General features: G+C 39.9%; 1 protein-coding gene and 1 long non-coding RNA gene across 4 annotated transcripts in view; one reads left to right on the top strand and one right to left on the bottom strand.

Moving 5' to 3' along the window:
- Positions 1-758: 758 nt before the first annotated feature.
- LOC148127292 (uncharacterized) lies at positions 759-8,458 on the bottom strand. The gene is made up of 2 exons (XR_015742177.1): positions 8,267-8,458; positions 759-2,931 (listed from the first exon to the last, which is right to left on the bottom strand). It is a non-coding gene; the product is annotated as an uncharacterized LOC148127292 (long non-coding RNA).
- KANK1 (KN motif and ankyrin repeat domains 1) overlaps positions 7,234-26,087 on the top strand; it is a 119,468-nt gene continuing 100,614 nt past the window's right edge. For 2 of the 3 annotated variants that reach the window (XM_026703764.2, XM_087926695.1), the window contains exon 1: positions 7,234-7,579. The gene's annotated coding sequence lies outside the window, so the exon portion shown is untranslated. The remainder of the gene's footprint in view (positions 7,580-26,087) is intronic. The other variant, XM_087926696.1, reaches the window with a different exon arrangement.

Below are 26,087 nucleotides of genomic sequence, written 5' to 3'. Positions count from 1 at the left end.
CCTCTATTCTGTTGGTCAGCTGGTGCAACATTATGTGGGGAAGACCTTGGGAGAGAAGGTGCAGATGTGCTGCCTAGGAAATGGTCAGATATGGGAGAACACAGCTGCATAGAGGGTGTAGCATCAGAAGGAACACTCCCCAAGTTCTCAGACTGTAAAGGAGATGGTGGGAGAATTTTAGTTTCAGACTTGCAAGAGTCTGTTAATGTAGCTTTAGAATAAAGTATAATTAGCTCTTCCGGTCATGTTTCCTGTCTAGTCTACCTGATAAGGCTGACAGCTGGACAATGAGACTGATTAGGATATCTCCATATGTTTTGAATGCTGGAGGACAGAAATGCTGGAGTTGGGTTGGGGAGGCAGCTTTTGTAACATTGAATATTGTGTATTTTCCCATAAATGTGGAAGAAAATGAACAAGAAAGCAAAAAGATGTTTAAACCATCTTGTTAACATAGTTATATTCTGATTATGTTTATTGCTTAGTGTTTGCCCAGTTCTGATATGATTCTGCCATCCTTGGACATGTCATATTGTAATTAGAATCATATTGTAATTTTCTCACCTCTGTTCAAATAAATGAACCAGTTCCAAGTAATCTGTGCTTTCAATTATACAGTCTTATTATTCCTTCAAGGTAAGCATGATTAGAAATCAAAAGAAAATATTAGGATTGAGTGGTAGATTTCTGTTCAGCCCATATATTAGCTAAATTGTGAGACACACCTAAGTCTATTTATAAATGGAATGCAATCATACAAAGGATTCTGCTTTATTTTCTAATGACTGAAAATATATGCATAAAATATTAAATCAGTTTGAGTTTAAATATAATACATTAAGTGCTTATAATGATGCGGTAAGCAAGTGTTACAAAAAGCACCCAATGCTGGAGCCTAGATATGCTTTCTAAAAATATGAGCTCTCAATTAAAATGCATTCAGAGTTTTCCTGTAACATTTATAAAGGACATACATTTTGGGTCTAAGTGTTTATGGACACTTCAATTGCATCTCCTTAGTATTATCATAATTACTTGGTGTAAAATTGTTTTAGGCAGTCAAGATGTGTCATCTTTCACTCTTAACAATGATAGAAAACTTTCCATTTTCAGGAAAAAGGGAATCCCTTTTTAAAATAATAATAATAATAATACATATTTGCATGTGCTAACCCTGTTTACATGGGAATGGGATGGAGAGGAGTTGTTAGCTGTGGCAGGTACTTAAAAATCTGAAGAGTGACATTGTCAACTGCAAGAAAAGCTTCCTCTGCAAAGGAACAAACTTTGAGAAAGGCTAACGGGGAGAGAAAAGGTCACAAGATGCCCGGCAGGGAGATGGAAAGAAAGTAGGGAAATGGGAGAGACCTTGAATATAACAGCGGAGGCTTTGTAAGTTGTGGAATAATATGATTTGCCTGATCAACTAGCAATGAAAGACAAACTTCTTCACACTGCAAGCATTTGTCAAGCCCTTCTTGTTCAGGGCCTATGAATTCGCGACTTCCTAATGCTGCTAAACAAGAGGATTGCAGGAGGAGAAAGGATAAGTCAATTCTTCCAGCCATCTTGCCTACACGCTCTCAAGCCAGTATACTCGGAAAGCAAGGAGACTTAGAAGTTGGTGTAGTGTCATGTTTAGGAATCAGAGACTAAGTAACTTTTCTAATGAAATTGGTCTAAATGTGTGTTGTTGTTTTTTTTAAAAAAAACACCCTTATAGCTATGCTTCATTTTGATTACCTAACCTGATAAAGACATGGCTTTACAAACTTACCCACTTAGAACTCCAATTTCCAACGTTTGAGGGGCTGCCACAGAGAGGAAGGGGGTCAAGCTATTTTCCAAAGCACCTGAAAGCCAGACAAGGAATAATGGATGGAAACCCAAGGAACGGCTTGCCTTCAGAAGTTGTGTGAACTTCATCACTGGAAGCTTTCAAGAAGAGATTGGACTGCCATTTGTCAGAAATGGTGTAGGCAGTGTCTCCCGCTTGGGTGGGTGGTGTTGGTGTTGGACTAGATGACCTACAAGGTCCCTTCCAACTCTGTTAATCTGTCAGACTCAATGGGGCATATTTCTTGGCCTAAATAATTTCCTTTATTTTCTCCATACTTTACCCTGAAATCACCCCCTGCCCCCCGAGTTCTAAGCAGCACAGCACAGGGTTAGCTTCAGAAGGACTTTTCAGAATTGAAGTTTTCCATAGTTGTGTAATCTCTGCCCACTTACAGTATTGATATCAAGTTAAGATTTCAAAAAGTGTTAAGCAAATTGGCATCTGGTCAAACAGCCAATGAATTGTAGAATTGAAGAATCAAGCGAAATCGTGCATGTCAAACCAACATTATTCGAGCAGAGAGTTACCAAGCTAGATATAGGTAACCTGTAAAATATTCCAGCCTAGGATTAATCTCGCATTCAGTATCCAGCACTCCATACCTTGTGGAGATTGGTCTAAAAATGAGAAGGTTTTGTTCTATTTGATAGTATTTCAATCCTAAAAGTCTCTATCACTTAATTGAAAAGAAGGAAGGAAGAAAAAGAAAGAAAGAAAGAAAGAAAGAAAGAAAGAAAGAAAGAAAGAAAGAAAGAAAGAAAGATTAGCATCAGAGGTAAACACTTTTTAGTTTGCTAAAAGATAGTGCAGGCCAGTTATTACCATGACTGATGATCTGAACCTGTCCTATTTTTCGCAAGTGTCAGGAAGCAACAGCCAAGGATACATTATTGCTCAAGTTCATTAATTATACAGGCTGCTGGAAAACACGGACATCTGTTGAGACCAATGGAAACAAGGACGTGGAGTTGATGTTGTCACAGAAACACAGTAGTTTTCCATCAAGGTCAATGCTGCTCAGGGACACTGGAAAGAGGCTACATGAAGGAGAAAAGGGCCTGTCCGGTGACCAGTGAGAACAGATGTGCTTCCTTAACAAAAGAAACAAAAAGTCTCTTTTAATTAAAATATGAACAAATCCAAGTGTTCTTCCTGCAGTATAAGAACAGCTAAGAATACTGCTTATATTTTTAATGCCAGGCTCAGTAAACCAATACACTTAATCAACAGAGGAGATTTGCTAAATGGATGCAAAAAAAATTTTCAGTAATGTACCAGCGGGGAAGACTGACTCCATAAAGACTCCATAAAGCATTTGACAAATGTAATTCTAATCCATGTAACCTTATAGTGCAATGATTTGTCTATCTTTTAAGGTGTCCTGAGTCATAAGCTTTGACTCGGTTTATATTTAGCCTTGGCACCATCATGCTTTGTCCCCGTCTATTTTCCCTCTTGGCCACAGACATGAATGGGCCACCTTTAAACCGTCATTTAAGTATACAGGTAGCCCTTGACTTACTACTGTCTGTTTAATGACCGTTCAAAGTTACAACGGCACTGAAAAAAAGTGACTTAGGACCATTTTTCCACACTTACGACCTTTGAAGCCTCCCCATGGTCACCTGGTCAAAATTCAGATGCTTGGCAACTGACTCATAGTTATGACCACTGCTGTATCCCAAGGTCACCTTTTGCAACTTTCTGTCGAGCAAAGTCAATGGGGAAGCCAGATTCACTTAACACACATGTCACTAATTTCACAGTTGCAATGGTTCTCTTAACAAGGCTGACAAGAAAGGTTGTAAAATGAACAAATGTCTCTCTTAGCAACAGAAATTTAGGTCTCCACTGTGATCGTAAGTCGAGGACTACCTGTACTGATTTCTAAAGCAACATTTCCCCTCTTGACACAAACCCCACCTAGCTTTAGGGCATGTCATTTCTGTAACTGTTTGTCACCCATTGTCTCGGACGTGAATTCAGATGATTAGAGGTGGGTTGGGCAGGTGTGGACAACACCTGGCCTCGGCCAACCTCCCCCACATCCTTTGGCCCCACTTAAGCCCTTGATTGCCTGAGTTCCTTTCAGAGACGTCACCTCCCACCCAACGTTTGACCCCCCAACTTCTCTATTTTCCAACCAAGTAGAAAGGAGGACAGAAGAATTTCATTGTTTCATTTGGGGAGAGGAGAAGGTTTTTAATTAGTGCCATTCTGCTTTAAGAATATTCCAAAATTATTAGATTTCCTCTGCTTGTTTACCGACGAAAGCTTAACTCTTCTGCTTTAACAGGATTCTGGGATGTATCTTTATTTTTATACGGAGCAGCCCTGCTTTATCCTCATTGCAATGTGCACAAAATGATGGGAAGTGTTGAACTGGGCATTTCTACATTTAATGGCCAATTTCCCTTAGATTTTTCAGTTTCAATCATGCCCCAAATCAGAATGAAGGACCTGTCTACACAACCAACGGTCAACTTCAGTCATCCTTAGACCATTGCATCAAAAGTCAGAGTCTGCTGCCCTTCTTTCTGGCAGTATTTCTGCCCTGTCTTCAAATGTCCTTCTTTACAGGTAATTGTTGACTTACGACCACAACTGAACCCAAAATTTCCATTGCTAAGCAAGGCAGCTGTTAAATGAATTTTGCTCCTTTTTATGTTTTTTTTTTTTTTTTGGCCACAGTTGTTAAGAGAATCGCTGAAATGTGATCATTAAGTGAATCTGGCTTCTCACCAGCTGTCTGGAGGGTCACAAATGGGGATCACGCAACCCCAGGATAATGCAACGATCATAAATACATGCCAGTTGCCAAGCGCCCGAATTTTGACCACAGGGATTCTGCAACAGTCGTAAGTGTGAAAACCGGCCGTACATCACTTTTTCTCAGTGCCAAATAGTCACTAAGCAAATGGTTGTAAGTCGAGGACTACCTGTACAGGAGGAAAGGCAGATAAAACAGTTTAGGGAAATGAAGTGGAGTCCTGAAGTGAGACCCACCTCCTTCCCTTGCAATTGTCTGCTTCGGGGATGTTTTTGCTGTGGGCTGCCAATCTCCTGAAAGTTGCTGGCTGTGTAAAGCCAGAGGAGAAAACTAATAACCTTGCCTACAATCGTTGGCACCCTCAGAGCAGGGCAATTCAGCAATGACTTGGAACACCTTCAGAAGAAGCAGGAGGGGAATTGGCAAGAGGGGCAGCAAGTTTTATGCGGGGAATTGTTTTGTGCTGACTCCAGGGTGGTTGGATAATAAAGCTGTGTGCAGATTTTTGTATTCCAAACAGTGCACAGAGGTGCAAACATAGCACTGAACCAGCCATATTAAAGCAGCACCAGTACTGAAAGAAGGGGGTCTCCAACCTCCAACCTAAACCCTTGCAAGGCTGAATGGCTTTGGGTTTGGGGTTTGTTGGTTCAGGGAGAATTACCACCTTTAGTCTTGATGGGGTGGCACTACCCCCAAACAGACCCTGTGCGTAACCTAGGGGTTTTCCTGGACTCATGGCTCCTGTTCGAAGAGCAGGTGGTGGTCGTGGCCAGGAGGGCCTTTGCGCAACTGCAGGTTGTGCATCAGTGAAGGCCTTTCCTGGATCAATGGTCCCTACTCACAATCTCTCATGCCCTGGTCACTTCCCGTCTTGATTACTGCAACACGCTCTACAGGGGGCTGCCCTTGAAGAGCATCCGGAAAATGGTGCAAAATGCAGCGGCCCGCAGGGTTTTATGCAGACCCCGGTGTGCACATGTGTCACCTCTCCTGCAGGAGCTGCATTGGTTGCCGATTTGCTTCCGAGTGCAATTCAAGGGCTTAATGATTAAAGCCCTTCATGGCTTGGGTCTGGGTTATCTGAGGAAACATCTCTTGCCAGTGATATCTACCCGACCCATTAGAGCGAGGAGGCAGGGAATGTTGCAGGTCCCACCCCTGAGGGAGATAGACCTGGTGGGACCCAGAAGAGAGGCCTTCTCCATGGTGGCTCCGTCTCTCTGGAACATCATTGCCCCAGAGATTAGAATAGCCCCCTCACTCATACTCTTCTGAGAGGCACTGAAGACCTGGTTTTGCCAGCAGGCCTGGGGAAACCAGAGAGGGATGGAGCCTATCAGATGGCTAATGTGATCTGTTGTCAGGGCGGGGGTGGGAATTGGTTTTTGATTTTTTGTTGTTTTTTGTTTTCCCAAATTTTGTTCTATTGTACTTTACTAATTTATTAGAGTCTTTTTGTTAGTTTATTGTTATTTTTTGTTTTAAATATGGTTTACATTGTGTAAGCTGCCTCGAGTCGCCGTGGGTGAATAGGCAGCAATATAAATTAAATAAAAAATAAACTTGAAGACTTGTGGACTTCAACTCCCAGAATTCCTGGCTGAGGAATTCTGGGAGTTGAAGTCCAGAAGTCTTAAATTTGTTGGAGACCCCTGACTTAGAGGGTATATACTGCAGTCAGATACTGTCTAGTACAGAGGTCTCCAAATTTGGCAACTTTGAGACTTGTGAACTTCAATTTCCAGAATTCTGGGAGTTGGAAGTCCACAAGTCTTAAGGTTGCCAAGTTTGGGGACCCCTGATCTAGTACTTCAATGAAACCTATTGAACTGTAGAATAGGACTCATTCCTCAAGTTTCAGCATCCAGGACACTTAAGGACAAAAAGCATTAAAAAAAATTCGATCTCCTTACAATTAATTAGATTCCTACCCAGGGAGGTATTAAGGCCAACCTGCAAGTACATTCCAGGTTTTGAAGGGGGAAGGACTTTTCATCTGGCCAGCCATCATTTTTTTATTATTATTATTATTATTATTATTATTATTATTATTATTATTATTATTATTATTATTATTATTATTATTATTATTATTATTATTATTATTATTGTTGTTATTATTGTTATTATTATTGTTATTATTATTGTTATTATTATTGTCGTTATTATTATTATTATTATTATCATCATCATCATCAGTAACTTTTGCCCTGGCTTGAACCATCGATTCTCTGAACTTGCAGGGGTCTCCAACCTTGGCAACTTTAAGCCTGGCGGACTTCAACTCCCAGAATTCCCCAGCCTTCTGGGAGCCGAAGTCCGCCAGGCTTAAAGTTGCCAAGGTTGGAGACCCCTGCGGGCGCTGACGACCCCCTCGTCCAAGCAACGTTTTGCCGTTCCGTGACCCGGTGTCCTCCCTCCTCCAACTACCACCCCACCCCCGGCCCACAAGTCAGCGGCCCCCGCCTCCCAGCTCCCTCCCTCCCAGCGGGCTAAGCCGCCATGTGATCGGAGATTCCTGCTCCCTGGAATCCCCGCCGGCGAAGGAGGCGGGAGAGAGAGAGCGAGAGAGAGAGCGAGCGCCTGGTGGAGTTGGGGCCGAAGCGCGCAGCCGCAGTGCGGGCCCAGCCGGTGCGTTTGCGAGTGCCGAGCGAGCGAGCGAGCGAGTCCGAAGTGCTACAAAAGAAGCGCGAGCGGAGTTTTGCGGGGCTCAACTCCGAGGCGGCGCCAGCTGCTGTCGCGGACGGCGATCTCTCGGGCTCGGCTCTCCTTCCTCCTCCTCTCCCCGCTGCTCGGGTGGGCTTCGGCGGTGGAAACAACCGGTGCCTGGCACGTCTGTCCCCCGATCCCACTCCGGGACTCCAGCTCCCCACCCCTTCCCCCCGCACTGCCCTCGCCTCGGGACTGGCACGGCGCCTCCGCCTCCCCCACCCCCCTCCTGTCCTCACAGGTTAAAGCGCCGCGAGGTGAGTTTGAACCTTTTCTCCGCGGGAGGGGGGTGGGGTGGTCCGCCTGGAGTTGTTTTGCACACACACACTCACACACACACACACACACACATAGGACGCAAACGGGAGGCGGGAAAGAAGGAGCGCTGCGAGCCGCCTGGTGGATCGAGGCGACCGAGTTGGATCGCCCGGGGATCCCCTTGGTGCGACTCGGCTGGGAGTCGGTGCACCGGGGCAACCGCCCCTACCCCCACCAACCCCCCCACCCCTCTCCCCGCTACGGTCCTTTTCTCCTTTTCTTTGACAGACCTGAGCTGGGGGGGGTGGGAGAGGGGGAAGTATAAAGAAAGGGTACTTTAGGAAGGATTTTGTGGGGGGGGGGGGTTCCCCCTGAACTCGGCTCTTTCCCCTTCTTCCCCCTCCTCCTGCGGGCGCTAAATCCGCCCGTTCCTGGCTCGTCTCCTCTTTCCGTGCCGCTGAGGTAAAAAGCCCGGCTCTTGCTTTGGTCAGGTGGCCGCCCGAAAAGCCTTGGGACTCTTTCTGCACGTTTCTTCCCCTCGCCCCGCTTCTTGCTCCGGGTTCCCCTTCAGTTGACATTGCAACCGGCAGGGCCCTGAACGGCCCGGGAGTGGGTGACTTTTTTCCACCACCCCTCGCTCCTTCAGCTCCCCTCTCCTAAAAAAAAAATCCCTTTTGTTGCCTCACCTTCTCCCTCCGTTCTTGGGCTGAGGGAGGCTTTTGTTCTGGAAACATCAAAGGGACTTGGGGGGGGTGCGCTGGGTGGGAGAGAAGGCAGAATTTTGAAGGCAGAATTTCTCTCAGCGTTTCTTTGCCTGTCAGCGCTGGCTTGGCGGGCCCCCCCACCTTTTTCCTGAATGAGAAAAAAGAATGAAACTTTCTTTCCCTCCCTCCTGCCTTCCCGCCTGCCTGCTTGTATACAGTGATTTACCTAATTAACAAAGCTTATTATACACGACTGGGACCAGATTGATCTGCTTAAAGAGTTATTATTGAACCCAGATATCTTAACTTGAGCAGCCTGGTGCCAATGTTTGGAAAGGTAACACATTGCCCATAGTTGTTTTAAAGTTAAACTTTCAGAGCTAAAGACTGGGATTCCCTCCTTTGCCATCTTAAAAGTCATGTTGTTTTCAATTCTGGAAACAGGTGTCTTATTCATACAGCTAAAGAAAACATAGTTTTGAAAATTACCCATAAGTTTAGGCCATTTTAGTGCCTCTTAACCAGTGTGGATACTTCTAGGAAAAAATGTGAAAATGGATCTCCATGGTTTATGAAAGAATGTATCTTAGTCCACTTAACAGACTTTGTAAGGTATAGATTAGAAGGTACTTAACTTATTCCTGCTTGAAAGTGAACAATGTTTAAATTTAGCCCTTTCAAAGTACAGTAAATGCACTTAAGGGGAACAATTTTGATCTCGGCTTTTGATCATTTTTGCAAAACCAGCTCACAATTTTTATATGAGGGATAATGTCATTATTATGGGCATTTCCAAATAGTTTCATTCAGGTTGCATTTGCACCCGTTCTTCATAAACTGATTCGTGGCTGACCTTCAATTGTCTTGTTCTGGACAACAAATCCTGAGAACTGGCAGGGTAAAACACAAGCCAATCAATTATTTTAGCTGATGAATGAAAGCAAAATGTAAAGAAAATACTCCCTCAAGTAGAATTCATATCTGCGCCATTTTCATAATTTGGAAAGGGTTTGCCATTACTACCTTATATTTCAAGACTTCTGGGGGACTTCCTTGAGATTTCCTGGTAGTCTTCCATTCAAGTAGCTTTTGGAAGCCAGTCATGATTGGTTAGGTGCTGCCCCCTAGAGGACGGCTGACCAATAGAATTCACACAATGGGATTCAAACAGTATCCCAGCCCCCTCAATTGTCACTGCTCCTGAAATAACAAAATAACTTCCGTACTCTGTCCAAAAGATAGCAGAAACTATCTCACCAGTACATATTATTTGTTTCCATTTGTTTTGCCATTTGCTGAATAAAACAGTTGTTCTGCGGCAGAAGCTAGCCTTCTCTAAAGGTAGAACTCCTTTTGCTAGCTGTGATGGTAAAGTAGCAGCGGGAGGCCAGTAGCCATAATGGTTAGAAGTTGCAGGGTAGAGTTTTGACATGGGAGAAGATGAAGAGAGAATATTGACTAACATTTGTCTTACAAACCAAACTGGGCACTTTTTACCTATGCTAGGCAATCTTAGGTTGTAACATCCTGTGCAAAATTAGTTTCATCACTCTAGTCATTCCCTGGAAGGACTCCTGATCATAAATCCTTTGGCCTGATGCTTGGAATAGGTTTAAGTACACAAAGTTCAATATTCTTCATTGTCCTCATAGTGGATACTTAGCTGGGTGGCCTTTTGATGAATCATTTATATTCTTTTTTGTATATTTGTATGTATTCTTTGTTGCCAATGATGTATCTGCAAGTAGTAGGATTGTGATTGGTTTTCCATTGTCTAATCATCTGGAGATCCCCTTCTCTGAAATTAACAGTAAGTATAGCGTGTTACTAATACTAATTGTTACTAATACTATGAGATGAAGTGAGTAGTCATGGAGGTATTACATGTTTTAGGACTCAAGAGTATAGTCTGTTCATGGCTGAGGCATAATAAATATGGTAAAAAAACTAGGAAATTCTGAAATGCTGATCCCGAGGAGATGCCCTGGGTGCCCTTTCTCTCTTTTGTGTGTTTACATGGTTTGAAAGCTTATTTGTTCAGATAGGTTAACACATTGTGGTCAATGGTTACTTAAAAGCTTTTGCTTTTAAAAAGCTATTTTTGCTAAAGTGTTTACTGTTTTGATTGTTGCATTTACATAGTTGTACTTGTTTTTTTAAATAATTGAAGTTATGAAATGTGTGTTACATTAATTCTTTAAAGCTATTCCTTTGAAAATTATCAGAAATGCTATAGCTATCTATTTACTAGTAAACTCTTGTGTATGTTTGATTGTTTATAATGCTCATTTGGGTGAAATGGTGCATTGTAGGGCAACAATTTTTGAATCAGTGCACCTCAAATAGGCTAACGTACAAAATGTATCTTTCAGCCCATATAAAACCAGACAGAAAAAATGACTAGATAAATTAATTTTACCTTATTGTAAAGCCACATTAGCAAAATCTTGCAAGTCTGAAATTACAAACTTCCCACTGCTCCTTTTAACTGCTTGGTCCATTATGGCGTGTCCTTCCTGAGTTTCTTTGACAGCAAACCATTGGGAGCTTCTGCCTCTCTTTGTTTCCTCGGCAGCATCTCTTCCCCTCATTTTCCAAAGTCATCTACAGATTCCATTACAGTGTCCAAATCCAGGACCTGTGGAATTGTAATTTAGCAAAGTTGTGGTGGCTGCTGCTGTGCTGCTGTGTCACTTGATTGTCAGTTCCAATGCTCCCTGCCATCTTCCCACAAGAAAAATCAACGGAGAGGCCAAGCAGAAAGTCAAGAGTCACTCCTGCTCCCACTGCTTTTTTGCCCACCTGTGGTCATGCTGTTTCTCTGTTTAGGCAAGGAGATGTCTGTGAAATTATGACCCCATGGGTCACAGGTTATCTAACGGTTACTGATTTCCAGTTCAGTCAAATTACGTTTAAAATATTGTACTCTGAAGCACTTTCTCTTTAAATAGAAACTCTATTTGTATAGGAGAAAAACTGTACTTCACCCTACTATCTTACCTTGTTGTTAAGAATCTTTCCTTGTTATTAAGAATACTGACTATCCTCTATAATTCCTTTTTCCCTAAGTACAGCTTTTAGGGATCCTAGCTGTAGTTGCTCTTCCTTTTTCTGTGGTATAAATCAGATTTTTGAAACAACAGTTCCCTCAAAAATTTCATTGCATGTTATTATTGTTGCACTGATTGTGGAATTGGATGGTTTGAAGTGGCTTCTAATGGTGCTAACTATTTAGGCTGTTCAGTAGTGCCCAGGGGTGTAAGCTTTGTCTGTAGCTCCATAAAGCATCTCAGCTTTTCCAAGATGCCAGTAGCAGCTGCATGGAGCTCTGTAGGCACATGCAGAAATATAAACTTTTTTCTTTCTTTCTTGTTTTTATGAGTTAAGGATACTTGGCAGTTTGCGTTGTATCATTAAGGAGCTGAATCATATTTGTATATCATTTCTGGTCAAGGATCTGCTGTTTTTTTTTTTCATCTTGTTGCTTTAACAGTTTGGGTGGATTTTAGCCAATGCAATGCAATTCTGTATTTTTTTGATTGCACAGGGAAGGCTAAAAATTAACCTAGGGCATATAAATGATTTATCTGAGTAGTTTATTGTATAACCATTTATTAATTAAAGACCATACATTGCATGAAGCTGTGTGACTACTGGGATTGTATAAGAAGTAGATTGTTTATATGAATAAGAGAATTAACTAGTTTATTTTTTGTAGTTTTGAACTCTGTGGAGTAATCCTCAATTTACAGTCACAATTGGAACTAGAATTTCTGTTGCTAAGCAAGATAGTAAGTTGTGCCCAATTTTATAATCCCCCCCCCACAACTACTAAGCTAATCACTTGCAGTTAAGTGAATCACATGATAGTTAAGCAAATCTGCTTCCTCCCAGTGAGGAAATTCCAATTCCATTTCCTAGCTGGAAGCTGGCTAGGAAGACTACAAATGGTGATTACCTGAACCCAGGATATTGCAATCATCATAGATGCTAGTTGCCAAGTGCCCAAATTTTGATCTTGTGAACATGGGGATGCTGCAAAGATTGTAAATGCGAGAACCGGTTATAAGTCATTTTCTTCAGTGTTGTAACTCCATACAGTTGTTTATAGGTACAGTATACACTTACGCATGCGTTCTACATGTGTGTTTCATAATGGGCTGTTCCTATCGAACTGAGGCTGTACTTGGTCACTTTGCTACAGTGTATGAGGAAAGAGGCTATAGTCTATGTTTCTACCAGTATACTTAATATGGAGTATAAATAGCAGCTCATTTGTAGTGAATTGGCAACCTGTTTAGTTTAGCACAGTAATCCTCAGCTTACAACCATTTCTTTAATAACCTTCAATGTTACAACAACACTGAGAAAAGTGACTTATGACAATTTTTCACACTTGTGACCATTGCCGCATCTGCCTGGTTATGTGATCAAGATTTATAGTGAGTCGGAATGATCACTAAACAAAACTACCTATATCTGGATAGAGCTGCTTCTTATTCCTCTGGAATACAGCCCCTTTTCCCTATGGATTCAACCTGTTTATATTCCATCACACCCATAAACTCTAGACTGGGTTTGGGATGGAAACTGTAGGAACTTTTGCAGGACCAGGATAAAACCCACTACCCCATTTACATATTCCCAGCGCCAAACAAAAACATTAGCTCAGCTGTATCAAATATTCAAAAAACATTTTTCTTGGAAAACTGTACTGTCAACTGTAAAACATTTGGAAGGCAAAGGAATAACTAATAAGCAGAAGACCAGTAGAGTTCTGTGAAAGCATTCTTGTCCAGGACTTGGGCCCCTTTTACCTGACTCTTCTTTGGTAGCGGCTCTTCCTCCATCTACAGAACCTACATGAGGGTTTTGGGACACCATTCTGTTGTGGTTCCATTCCTTCCTGAGTGGATGGTTTCAATTGAGGGATGTGTGATAGGAAAAATTGAGCCTGTGGGTATTCATTCCAACATGGAGTAGCACAGGACTTGATTATGTCCCCATCGTCTTTAACATTTACATGAAATCATTTGGAGAACAGTTCGGATATAATACTACCTCTATCCCAGACCAAATGTGAGATACAGGAAAAATTGTGATCTCTTGACTGGGGCTGCAAAATCTGGATGATGAGAAACTTAATCCAAAGAAGATACAGTGGTGTTAATCCAAAAGTCATCTGAAGCCAAAGGGTTGTCTCTTCTTCTGAACTCATAGCTCCTGCTGGAACAGCAGATGAATCTGTGGTGCTTGCCCTTTACCCAGCTATTAAGTGATGGATCACTTATGGCTCATCAGAAGCATAGGCAACAGTCACTCATGCCCTTCTTACCACTTGGTTGGACTATTGTAATTGGTCTATGTGGGTCTGTCCACCTGGAAACTTCACATGGTACAAAATGCAGCTATTAGGTTTTTAACAGGAACAGCCCAATATTGTCATATAATGCCAGTACTATGGGAGCTGCATTGGTTTTGAGCTCGTTTCTGGGTGCAATTCAAGTAGTGGTGTTCTACAATGCTAGTAACTTACAGTGTTTGGGACATGAGTATCTGTGAAGCCTTTTGCTCCAGCTACAGTCTGCCTGCCCAGAATAGGAGGAAATATTCTGCTGAAGCTCTTTTCCCAAGAAATAAAATAGGCTTATTCACTATTAACATTCATAAAGCTGGTTCAGACCTGGGTATTTAGACAGACCTTCAGGGACTGAAAATTGATGAAAGATGTACTTGGGATGCGCTAATGCTTTTTAAAATTACTGTTCTGTTAAAAAGCTTTTGGAAGCTAAAGATTGTGTTGGTTGAAACAGCAAAAAATAACAGTGATAATAATTAAAATCCTTAGAGAGCACAGTGTCTTAGAAAAAGATATACCTTTATATTTTGATTTTGCGTTTATCCAACACTAATCTTTGTATGTTGCCTGGACTGAGACACAATTTATCATTCTGGCTCAGTTAGCTTCGGGATAACCCTTTCAGGGATAGTGATGAAAAAAACATGCAGATGATTTAAATCTAGTGATTTATGTAGATGCAGCCAAGGTAAATTCTGTTGGGAAGAGCAGAAACTTTCCAGTATAATCTTCTGAGGGGTGTAAGTAAAATTTCTTGTAAGATAACAACACCTATTCCTAGGGATTCTCTGGGAGGTCATATCAGATCAAAATAAAAAAATTAAGTTGAATTTTTCCCTGTATGCCTCTAATTAATCAGAATAATTAATGCTCTTTTCAGGTTAGGCATTGGTGCTGATTACCTATCCATTTATTTTGGTTGGAAAGGAATATGGTATATAACTTAGTGTGCTGTATGAACATAATTATTGTGGTTGTATACTGTAATTTATGACACTGTACAATGCAGCCAATTGTTTATTCAATGCTATCAATTGATAATTGAACAATGCTATGTACAGTATATATGTGTACTGCGGTATGCAAATCAAAATGTTTCTTTAGGATACAAGAAGACTTTCTAGTTCTGCCTTGGACATGAAGCCAACATCACTTTTTCTTAGCCCTAGGAAAGGAGTAATGACAAACCACTTCTGAAAAACCTAGCCAAAGTCACTTGTACAGGCAGTCTCTGAGGACTGGAAAAAAACCCCAGCTCATAATTTCATTTCCAGGGCTATATCATTCATTGCTTCTGCATAATATTATTTTATGATATTTAAGATAAATATTTTGTTTGGTTTGTAGCCTTCTCATAAACCTGGCACTCATTCAGGCATCTTTGATAGAAACTAAAAACTGTTTTTATGAATAAATGAATAAATGAAAGAAATCATAACTACCAGCTTTTCTTTTCTTTTTCTAAATAGTTGTATCCATTGCCTTCTGTGTTTCCTCTGTGTGGCCTGCCTTAAATAATAGATGTAGGAACTGAAATGAAAACTCTCTAATGAAGAATTCGCTTGGTAACTGATGCAAGCTTTTTTCCCCTTTGTGACTGCTTATACGGCAGTAGAGATAATGCTATCAGAAATGGGCAGCAGTTAGTTTCTTTGTTTATATAAAACCATTCAGTTAATTGAGAGCAGTTATAAATTTAAGCTATTGGTAGCACTCATTAGAGTTCATTAATCATTTGTTTAATTGAATTAAATAATGTAGTTTTAAAAAGAGTTGTGCATATATGTTGATATTAACAATTCTTACTGTAATTTATTTAATTAAAGGAATAAACCTATGAGATTGTTAGGTAAAGTTAAAGGAATTTTAGCTCTGTCCCTTAAAATTAAATGATCATGCATATGGCAGTATATACAGGATCTTGTTTTTAATAATAGAATAATAAAAAAGCTAAGTGGGTTATGAAAAGTTTCTTCTAATTGTTGGCACAGATCTCTGCTCAGCTTATGGTGGAGGACACTGGATAAAATCCTTTCTCATGAGAATGGAAATTATCTTACGTTGTTCTCTTCATTTCCTCCCTGATAGCTGTTTTTACACCCCTATAGTTGTTCCTAGTAGTTCTTCCAACCATCAAGAGTACATGTAGTCCTTGACTTACGACTGGTCACTTAGTGACTATTTGAGGTTATGACGGACTTCCCCAAGAGTAACTTACAAGCTGGTTCAGAAGTTCTGACAGCTCCTCCCTGTGGTCACATGACCACATTTTGGGTGTTTGCCAACTGGCCTGCATTGACGGCTATTTGAAGTGTCCCACTGTCATGTGTTATCTGAGGGACCATCTCTTGCTGGTCACAACCACCTGACCCACCAGAGTGGGGAACCAAGGAATGTTTCGGGTCCCATCTCCTAAGGAAATATATCTGGCGGGACCTAGAAGAAGGGCCTTCTCTGTGATGGCTCCCTTCCTTTTGAACATCTTCTCTTCAAAAATTAGACTGGCCCCCACTTTGACATACTTTTGTAAGGCCCTGAAGACTTGGTTTTGCCAGCGGGCCTGGGGAACCCAAAGTTGGATGAAGCCCATCGAATGGCTCATTTGACTGTGCGTTGTCGCCGGGAGGGGTGGATAGGGGGTTGTTTTAAAAAAAATTTCTATAATGTGTTTTTACGGTTTGTAAGCTACCTATAGTCATTGTGAATGAGTAGGTGCTGTATAAATTTTCTAAATAGATAAATAAATAAGATAAATGTGATTGCATTTTACAATGTTTTGGCTGGGGAAAAAAAGACATTTACATCCTGTTTTTGGCAAAACCATCCCATAGTGAACAATTTGGCTTGTTTAAACAACCATGGTTGGATTAATGGGCCATTCGGCACCCTCTTTGATTTTGATTAGCTCTCTTTTATTTAAATTTTCAGAGCATTTTGATAACTTTTATCTGTTAAACAATCAAGATAAATTTATTTCTCTAAAAGGAGCAAAATGTTGCTACTACATTAGATGCAAGCTTCGCCCATAAATAGTTTTTGTTATTAGGAGATAGTTTTGTATTGTTTGTTTTATTGAATGTACTTTTATTGGTCAGTGATGAAATAAAGTTTCTGTCTGTCTGCCTCATAAACAACACCACTACCTTTACTTCTATAGTGCCATATAGTATCAGAGCAAAGTAAAACTCATCTTTGGGAAGGGAATCTGGATGTGAGCAACTTGTGTATTGTTTATGCAATTACTGCGTGTCTGAAATGCACAGGGCCAGAATGACCTGCAACCTTTCACAATTGCAGTTTAGTCCTAGGCAATTACCCATTAGCTATAAAGTAATTTACAACCCCTTCCTCTACTTGAGGAACAAAAAAAATTCAGTAAAAGTGTGGGAACAGAGATCTTTAGGCAAATAACATCAGTCACAGTTATGTCACTTTTCAACTCTAATTGGATTACTTTTTTAATGATCTGAACAAAATAACACAAAAAGACATGAAAACTTTTGTTTTACGCTCAAGTCAATATCAAGTGAGATGTTACCAAAAATAGAAGGGGGAGAAGAAGCAAGGCCCGATCCCAAATTGCCTGTACCACTCCTGCGATGTTTTGGAAGGCCTTGAAGACTTTCCAGAGCATTATGAGGACAGTCTGGCAGGGGGGCAGGATGAACAGAGTGCAGGGCAGCAAAGCTGGCAGGGCTGGCAGGTGGCATGGTGAGTGGAGTGCAGGGCAGCAAGGCTGGCAGAGTCGAAAGGGCAAAGATGGAGGGAGATAAGTGGGGTGGGGGGAAGTGAAGAGGTGGCATTCCCTTACTGTACAAAGGCTCACGGTTCGAAGGAACCGAGTCAGTTGTAGCTTAGATTGGGGTGGGTCCTCATCGAATGACTAGTGCGGTTTGGTTAATGACAGGGCAGTGGTGTTGCTAAGCAATGCAGTCACACGACACTGTGCTTTACGACTGCAAAGCTTAAAATAGAAATTCTGTCCTAATTATCTCTGTAACTCAAGGGCTATTGTATTTGGGTGTTTTTAAAATGATGGTGGAATAAGACACTTGAAGAGGCTCCAGATGTTACTGAAATTATATTCCCCGGTAGCTTCAGTTGGCACAATCAGTAGAGTGGGATGTTGGTGACTTTTATTTCAGCATCATCTGGAAGGCCACACATCTTAATTCCTAGTTTAAACCTTCAGAGACTGTTACTGTGTTGAAATGGGATACAGCTTGTTTGAACGAAAAGTTCATATGAAACTGTTTTGGAGTTCTGCCTGAAGCTTGTATGTTCAAACTTTCTCCTGTCTTCTGAACAGCCATTAAGTATCTTAATTATAAATGTTTCAGGAATTCCCCAGTTCATCTTACTTCTAATAAATTTAAGCTTATGTTTTTAGGACAGTTCATATGTAATCTAAGTACATCCTCCCATATGACAAGAGCCATTTTTAATCCTTTCACTGCTTTACTATGCCATTGATTGCTAGGAACGATTCTAAACCATGTCTAGACAGCCAAATTCCTGGGTTTACTTTAAAAAAATAAGGAAACAATTAAGAATGGTGGCTTCATATCAAAAGATTTAAATATTGGCAGCTTTTGTTGCCTTTGATAATAAAAAGAATGTCTTGGGATAACTGATGAGTAGTTCAGATGCTTTCCATCACACAAAAAAGTGATTTTATCATTGTCTTTGCAAAGGAAAGGTTGGTTGATTTGACTTTACTGAGCATGAAAATCCTGTACTAAATGTTAAAAATGTTAAAGGCATAAAATACCCAACTGTGTGCAAAAAAAATATGGAATAAGAGATATAGAACCATCTGTGCTTTTCTGGCACGTTCTATCTGGAACAGCCATTGACTTTGGGGATAAATAGTCAAGCCTATTATTATTAGCAACCGTCCCATACACCCTTGGAAAAAAGCAATATTTGATAATTTTACTCCCAGTTTTCATGGTTAAAACGGATTTGGTTTTGGGTACGTGGAGATTGTAGAAATGGGTGGGTAGTAGTGGAAGATGAAATGACAGTAGAAATAGAAATAGGGATGGGGATAACTGGTGTAGCCATCAAGTAAGTGTGGAATATCCCATATGTTCTGAAAATTGAAAATGACATTGGTCATATGAATCTGGAACAGTTTACCTGCCTCCTGTGGAACAATGTGTTGCAGTAAGCACACATGAACACAGCATGAAGCAGTACAAGCCTATTAAAATGAGCAACTGATTAAGGTCAGTATAGCTTAATTATACATTCTGCTAGCTAATAAACTGATGTTTATACTGAACATGTAAAGAAGGCAGAGAAATTTAAAAATGAAGTGCCAAATAGATTTGCATCTGCATTAAGCAGAAAAACAAAACATAATATTTAATATCTGTTTTGGCATTTAAAACACTGTTTGAAGTATTGTAAAAAAAATAACCTTTGTGGAGATAGTTCTGAGTGCCTTCTGGCTCCCAATAAAATGTGCTTGACAGATGCTGGTGGTCCTTGAAGAAAAGTTGCTTTTCCATCTCTTGAAATAACAGTTCACTACCTTATTTATATCAAAAGATACATTAAGGGAAAATTGTGGGGTGATATTTTTCCTTCAAGGCATATTAAAGCATATTACTTTTACTGGAAATCTTTGTGTGTATATAAACTTAGAACAGGGGTCGCCAACCTTTTGGACCTCAGGGACCACCAAACTCATACTTTTAAATCCCGAGGAACACTAATATGACTTTTTTAAAAAAGATAATATATTTACTATTAATTGGGGGTAGGACAGGGGGAGAAAGTGGGGGCTCCTTTCAGATCCCGGGGGGAGGATTGAGAGAGCTAAGATCTGCAGCTGAGGAAAAGCTCCAGGACAGTGATGTGGGGGATCTTCTAGCTTCACCTGGAGGCAGGCAAGGAAAGGGGGGGAGGCTGACACCTTCAGCCCCCCCCCAAAGAGGAGAGTTGCTTTCCTTCATCCGCTGCTTCTGCTGCTTCTCATCTCTCCTGTCCCAGGAGAGGAGCCAGGCGCTGTTTCCCCCCTGTCTGAAGCTGCACTCTCGGCAGGAGAAAAACCCACCCTGGAGCCCAGTAGTGGCTGATTCGCTCCTCCCAAGTGTCGCTTCCCCGCCACCCGCCTCGCAGAGCCCGCGGGGGGGGGATGAGAGAGGCTTCCCCTCCAGCCAAGCTGTCGAGCGCTCCTCGAGAGAGGCAAGAGAAGCAGCAGGAGTCACTCTCATCTCTTGAGAACCCGGCCAAAGTTTCTCATGCCACTTCAGCAAGAGAGACAACAGTTTGCAGGGAGCCGATTTGAGTCTAGCTGCTTCTCTCTGCACTACAGTTTGCAGGTCTTGGCGCCACCAGCTGCCGCAAATATACCGCAGCAAAGGGAGATGCAAATGTGAGTAGCGCTTCTTTGACCGCCACTTCAGTCTGCTTGAGCCACCCCACCCCACCCCCACAACAGCACCATTACCTCATTCCAGCCACCACAGGCTGATCCCATATTCCAGAGCTGTAGTCATCCTGGTGGAGGAGCCGCTCCAGGATGACCAAAGGGCCAGTCCTGTGACTACTACCGCTCTGGAATATGGGATCAACTTTCCCACCATCAGCAAGCCACCCCAGGTTGGATTTCCCTCCCCCACTGTTGGTCTTACCTTCCAGTTCCAGCTTGTGTGGCTCTCTACTTAGACTCAAGATAAATTTTGTGCTCGGCCGAAGGGTGGGGGTCAGTGGGTGGGCGGACCATGTGGGCAGAGCAGCCTTGTTTTCCCGCGCGGCCCAGATTAATTGTTTTCGGGGGCCATTTCTCTGAGGACCACCAAACATTTTCTGTGAACCATCAGTGGGCTGCAGCCCACTGGTTGCAACCACTGACTTAGAATATCTTTTGTATTAAAGGAAACTTCTAGTTCAGTGTTTCTTAAACTTGGCAAGTTTAAGAAGTGTGGGCTTCAATTCCCATAATTTTCCAGCCAGCAAAGTGTGTCCTAGTGTGTATGGCTCGGATAATGCATAGTGTCCAGATTTTAGATAGATGTGGATGGCTTTTTTATGAGAGGTTGTTAATAAGTCATTTCTGTTATTTATTATACTTCCTATACTTCCTGCAGTCCGATACTTGGTTTATTCTTGGAATTCCTTTATATCTCACTTAACCTCTGTCAATGTGCCCACAAAAAAGTGTGTAACACTAAAAAAACACATTCTCTTTAATTAGAAATGACCAGATGGAAACTGAAATACTCCGGTCACCAAATGAGAAGAGAGGATTCATTGGGAAAGAACTTGATGTTGGGAAAGATTGAAAGCAAAAGAAGAGGACAGCAGAGGATGAGATAGTTAGATAATGTTATTGACGCAATGAACATGAATTTGGGCAAACTCTGGAAGATAATGGAAGACTGGTGTGCTTTGTTTCACGGGGTCGCAAAAAGTTGGACACAACTTAATGACTTAACAACAAGAAAAAATGGGAACAAACTCAAAGGGCAGACTCAGTGGACCACTAGATCTTTTTCTTTCATCTGTTTTCTATGTTTCTATGAAACAAATATATTCTTGGTGGGAGTAAGGAATGTTTCTCTCCGCCACCTACAAACAAGAGAGTTCAGGAAAATACTGTGAATAAATGCCTTGCTGGTATGAAGTTCACAAATGTTATGACTCATTAAAGTCTTTTTATTTTTTAAACAAAACAGGCAATAAACACATCTAGTACTTCTAGATCACAACACTTGTTAAAACCATGGTAATCATTTCTGACAGCTGTGATCAAGGCTACATACTTTTTAAATAATAATTTATTATTATGGAACAGTTTCATAGGCTTATCTGCTTTCCCTAGCTACAAGTTTCTGAATTGATCATTGCAATTACAGGCCTTTTCTACCAAGGTGAGGGAAACACAATACAGTTGCTGTAAAGTAGAACAATACTTAGAAGAGGATGTAAAATAAAGGAAAAGCTTTTCTTTTTATAATCCTCCTATATATGTATCTTTATTATTATTATTATTATATGTAATGAAATTATTAAGCTTCCTTCAACTTTTCAATCAGTTCTACAAGAATGGTTGGTTTACTGAAGTATTTCAGACTGAGAAGTAATATGAGCTCTAAGTTGATTTTACTGGCACAACAATTGTGTGTAATTCACTGCATCTTCACTTTGTTGAGAGGGGTTCTTTGTGCTCTCTGAACTTGATTGTTTTCTTGCAGATATTTCATTACTCAAACTAGGTAACATCATCTGTGCCAAATATTTTCCTTTAATGGTATCATTTTGATAAGTTAAAACAGTATTTTGGCCTCTAGGAGGAACAGTATTATCTTTTCCCCTTGGAAATGGGTGAATGTAAAAGGGTAAAGAAGGCATCAGTTACCTCTTTTGAATAGAAATAACGAGTTTGTTCAAGGAAAATCATTCCTGCTTTGTGGCCCATCTTTCCTTCCCCCCCCCCCTAAGGAGCAGAATGCCAAATTGCAGGGCAACCATGACAGCTGGTTAGTGTCCAAAGTCCTTGCCTGTTTAAACTTGTATCAGGAAATGATTTGTCAGAAGATCAAAGCTCTGGTGGGGTGAATGAACTCATTGACTAAACCGCAAATTTGGCCTCAGTTGTAAATATTGTTTGACATGTTTATGAGATCTGTCAATGCTCTTGAATGGTTTTTGGCTTTCTTAGAGATCTAATATATTTAATTTCATATCAAGTGTCCATACAGACTAACAAAATTGTATTTGTCATATTTCTCTTGGGAATTTTTAAGATTCTGCTAAATTTCTTTGAGATAATCTCAGAAGGACTCTGCAGAAAGGTATAGAAATGGCTTTGAAGAAGGTTTTGAACAGCCATAACACAAGTTTTGCTTTGAAAAGGAGTAGAGAATAAGAAAGAAGCTCTAGATTGCCCAGATTTATTTCTCTTTGATATAAGAGAGTTGTGAGAGAATCTCTGTCAGGTTTTCAAGATGGTCATATCCTGGAACAATAAAACAGAGTTCCAGTAATCCTTGCTGAGCCTGTTTTCTGAGTTAAAGTGCTAACAGGAAGTTATAGCAATGCTAATGTCTACATGTATTTTTGGATAGATATTTTGTTATATCAAGTTAAATAACAAGAAAAATAGATTACATATACTGTGTATGACTGCATAAGTATAAGTAAAAATAGCTATGAAAGTTCCTTACTTAGAGGTTTCTTTTTTTAATTTATATATATTAAAACATTTTGATAGAGTGAAAGACAAATCAAAAGAAAGAAAAAGAAAGAAATGAAAGTGTGGAAAAAGAAAAGTGAAACTAAAATGAAGAAATATGTAAATGACTTCTGACCTTCCTATCAATAGATAATTACAATCTTACTTTCCTCTTTCTTAAAATATTTTGCAACCTCTCATTTAATCTGTGCCTTTCTAAATTTTCAAATGAATAAATCACCACTATTTTTGCTTTGTTTTCTGACCAAACAGGTCAGCTTTGCCATTTCTGTAAATTGTAACATTTTCACAATCCAGTCCTCCACTGTGGGGATATTATTATACTTCCATCCTTTCTTGGAGATTTCTGATAAGAGCCTTTATTCACTTGGATCTCCCAAAGTTGTATGCATCTTTATGTATATACTGTGTGTACTGACCCACACTTAGGATACTCCCTTTGATGTTAATTTGACTAATTGCAATTATTATATGTTGTACAGTGCCCAGAATCACTTGTTGTGAGAGATGAGTAGCCATAAAAATTGATCAATAAATAAATAAATAAAAATTCTGAAATGTTAATATTATAGTGTATTCTGTCAAATTACAACTATGGGTTCACTTTAATACTGTAGCAGCACTCATTAATACATTTGTCAAGTGCATGAATAGGAATGTCATATTGTATCATATTAGAATGACCTCGTTATATAATTCCTCCGTATTAAAAAATGGAAGTTAAGTTACTACCCATATTTGGAAATTAGGATAATTTGCATTGCAGTGGAACATTTTCTAGTGTTTAATTACTATGCACAAATTAGTTTAACTTGCCTACAAAAATATGCATTAATCCTGATGTGAGCTGCAAAGTATTTCCATGGAAAAATAAAGCACTGGGCCTGATCATCTTTTTTCAGATAAGATAAGATGATAAAAATAAATAGGTATCTCAAACTTGCAAGCATGACAAGTCAATTGCTTGTGCACTGCCATTGCTGGGACAGTAAGGTGAAAGATTGGAGACCACTGTACGCTCCGGCCTTTCCTTCTGCGATGGTGTAGCTGCTTAGTAATTTCTGCTGGCACTGCCTGTCTTCCAGGGGCACCTCACCTCTCATCCTCTCCCAAGCACCAGTCTGTGAAGGAGATATTCCCACAGCCTTTGTGGCTTTTGGCAAATGAGAGGTATGCATGGAAAAAATGAAATAATTTCTATAATTCAACATTAAGAAATTTGACTGGTGGCATTGACTTTCCTTCTTTTGGAAATAAAACAAAAAGTAAACTTTTTGAAAGTAAACAAAATAAAAGTTTATTTAAATATATAATATTTACAAGAATATAACCAGTGTTCTCAGCAGACTACTGTAATATAGTTAGTGATTTAAGTGGAAACTGATTAATCTTGCAAGCTCTCTCTCAAGATGGTTTTAAGGGTTTATCAGCTGCCAAGGAATTAGTTTAACATGATCTAAAATATCACAGAATGACCTATATAGGCAGAGAAATATAAATAAGAATACTAGGGTTTATATCATACAATACAAGCAAAATAAATAAAAGTTCTAATCCAGACACTTGATTCAAAAGTTTATTTAATTCTGTAGAAATAAAGAAGGCTTTGAAACAGGAATTCCTTTTATTTCCCTTGTACCTGGATTTTCAATTTCTTTGGAATGTATAATTAAAGCTGAGTTTGTGGGAAGGTAGAAAATCTTACACATCCCCCCCCCCACCTTGGTCAGCAACTTCTGCTTTTTTTTTTGGAATAATACAGCATTTTTCCTCTCCAGGAAGACAAGATATTTGTGGAGGGGTAGGAAGTGTTCCTTTTGCTTACATACCAAACTCAGGTCTTATCCATGCAGATGAAATTGGCTTAGAGGCTACAGGATAGTATTCAAAATAACTTAGAAACTAGATGTACTCTGTTTTATTGTTAATTAAATAAATAAACATAGAGTACCACAGAATTATGTGCTTTCAGTTTTGTTGCAGTTCAAGGATCTGTTTTCCTTTCTCTCTTATTTTTTTTTTTTAGATTGTTCCATGGCTTCAGAATATACCATCATTTTCTGCATTTTAATACTGCAGTATCAGTGTCAATAATAACCTTTATTAGGGCTAAGGGAAATTATTAAAACTACAGATGTTTTAAAAGCTAACCTAACATACTTGTTGCCTTTCAAGTGCAAAATTGCTCCAAGTGATAAATCATTCCATTGACTTTTGACTATACTTTTAATAACTGTCTTGTGAGTAATCCAGTATTTTGATCTGAGGCTCTCCTACACACACTTTTTAAAAAAAAGCTTAAGGTATATTTTTAATCTTTATACGGCAGCTTGGGAAAAAAATCAGATTGTGCCTAGAAGGCTTGTATATTATTAATAAATATTACTCGAGCATGAGTAATCCATAAAATATTAATATTGAGATATTAAAATTAATTTGCATTCTGAGCATGTTTACGGAGTTGAGTAACTTAATTGTAGCACTGGCTGTTACAACCAGAGTGGTGCCACATGTTTTGGCTTGTGTCTGTACCACCTATCAGGTAATTAGATTATGAAACAGTGTCTTGGAGTGTAACAACTCATAATTTTTCAATGTATGTCAGATGTTATTGTGACATTGCCTAGGCTTGCTGTGGACTACAAAATATTTCTACGAGCCCTAAGGCTCATTCAAAGAAAGCTTGAGGTGTTTTTCTGAACAAAAAAGAAGAGAAGAAATCCATTCAGTAGCTAAGAATTTAGCATTCCTTGTTTTTATATAAAGGCAACTATGGTCCATGCTTGCATTTTAACTAAAAAGTGGGAAGAAAGGCTTTGGCTGAACAAACGAAAAATTTTATACAGAAGAAAGATGATAAAATCTGCTTAGTTCTGTTACCCAGGACAACCCACTGAGCTCAGAATGTTTTAATTGTATATACTTCTCTTTTGTATCCAATAATCTCTCACTGGTGAATCTTAAGGTTCTAATAAAAAAAGTAAATCCTATAATCCCATCCCTACTTAGTTTTCAATTCTTATCCATTCTTTACAAGGTAATATGAGTAAGCCATTGTACCTAATTTTCTACTGTTAAGAATTCATCTCTATTCCTAATATATATACATACATATGTATATGTATATGTATATATAGTGCAGAAGGAAGGTTTTTTATTAGCGTTTTCTTTTGCTCATGTTTAGTACACATTTTCCACAAAAATAAACATATTTTGGATGCTTTACTATTGTCCAG

Source organism: Pseudonaja textilis, chromosome 2, assembly GCF_049901715.1.
Source record: "Pseudonaja textilis isolate UNSWEBS1 chromosome 2, rPseTex1.2, whole genome shotgun sequence".
NCBI classification, from domain to species: Eukaryota; Metazoa; Chordata; class Lepidosauria; order Squamata; family Elapidae; genus Pseudonaja; species Pseudonaja textilis.
This window is presented reverse-complemented; position numbering and strand designations above follow the sequence as displayed.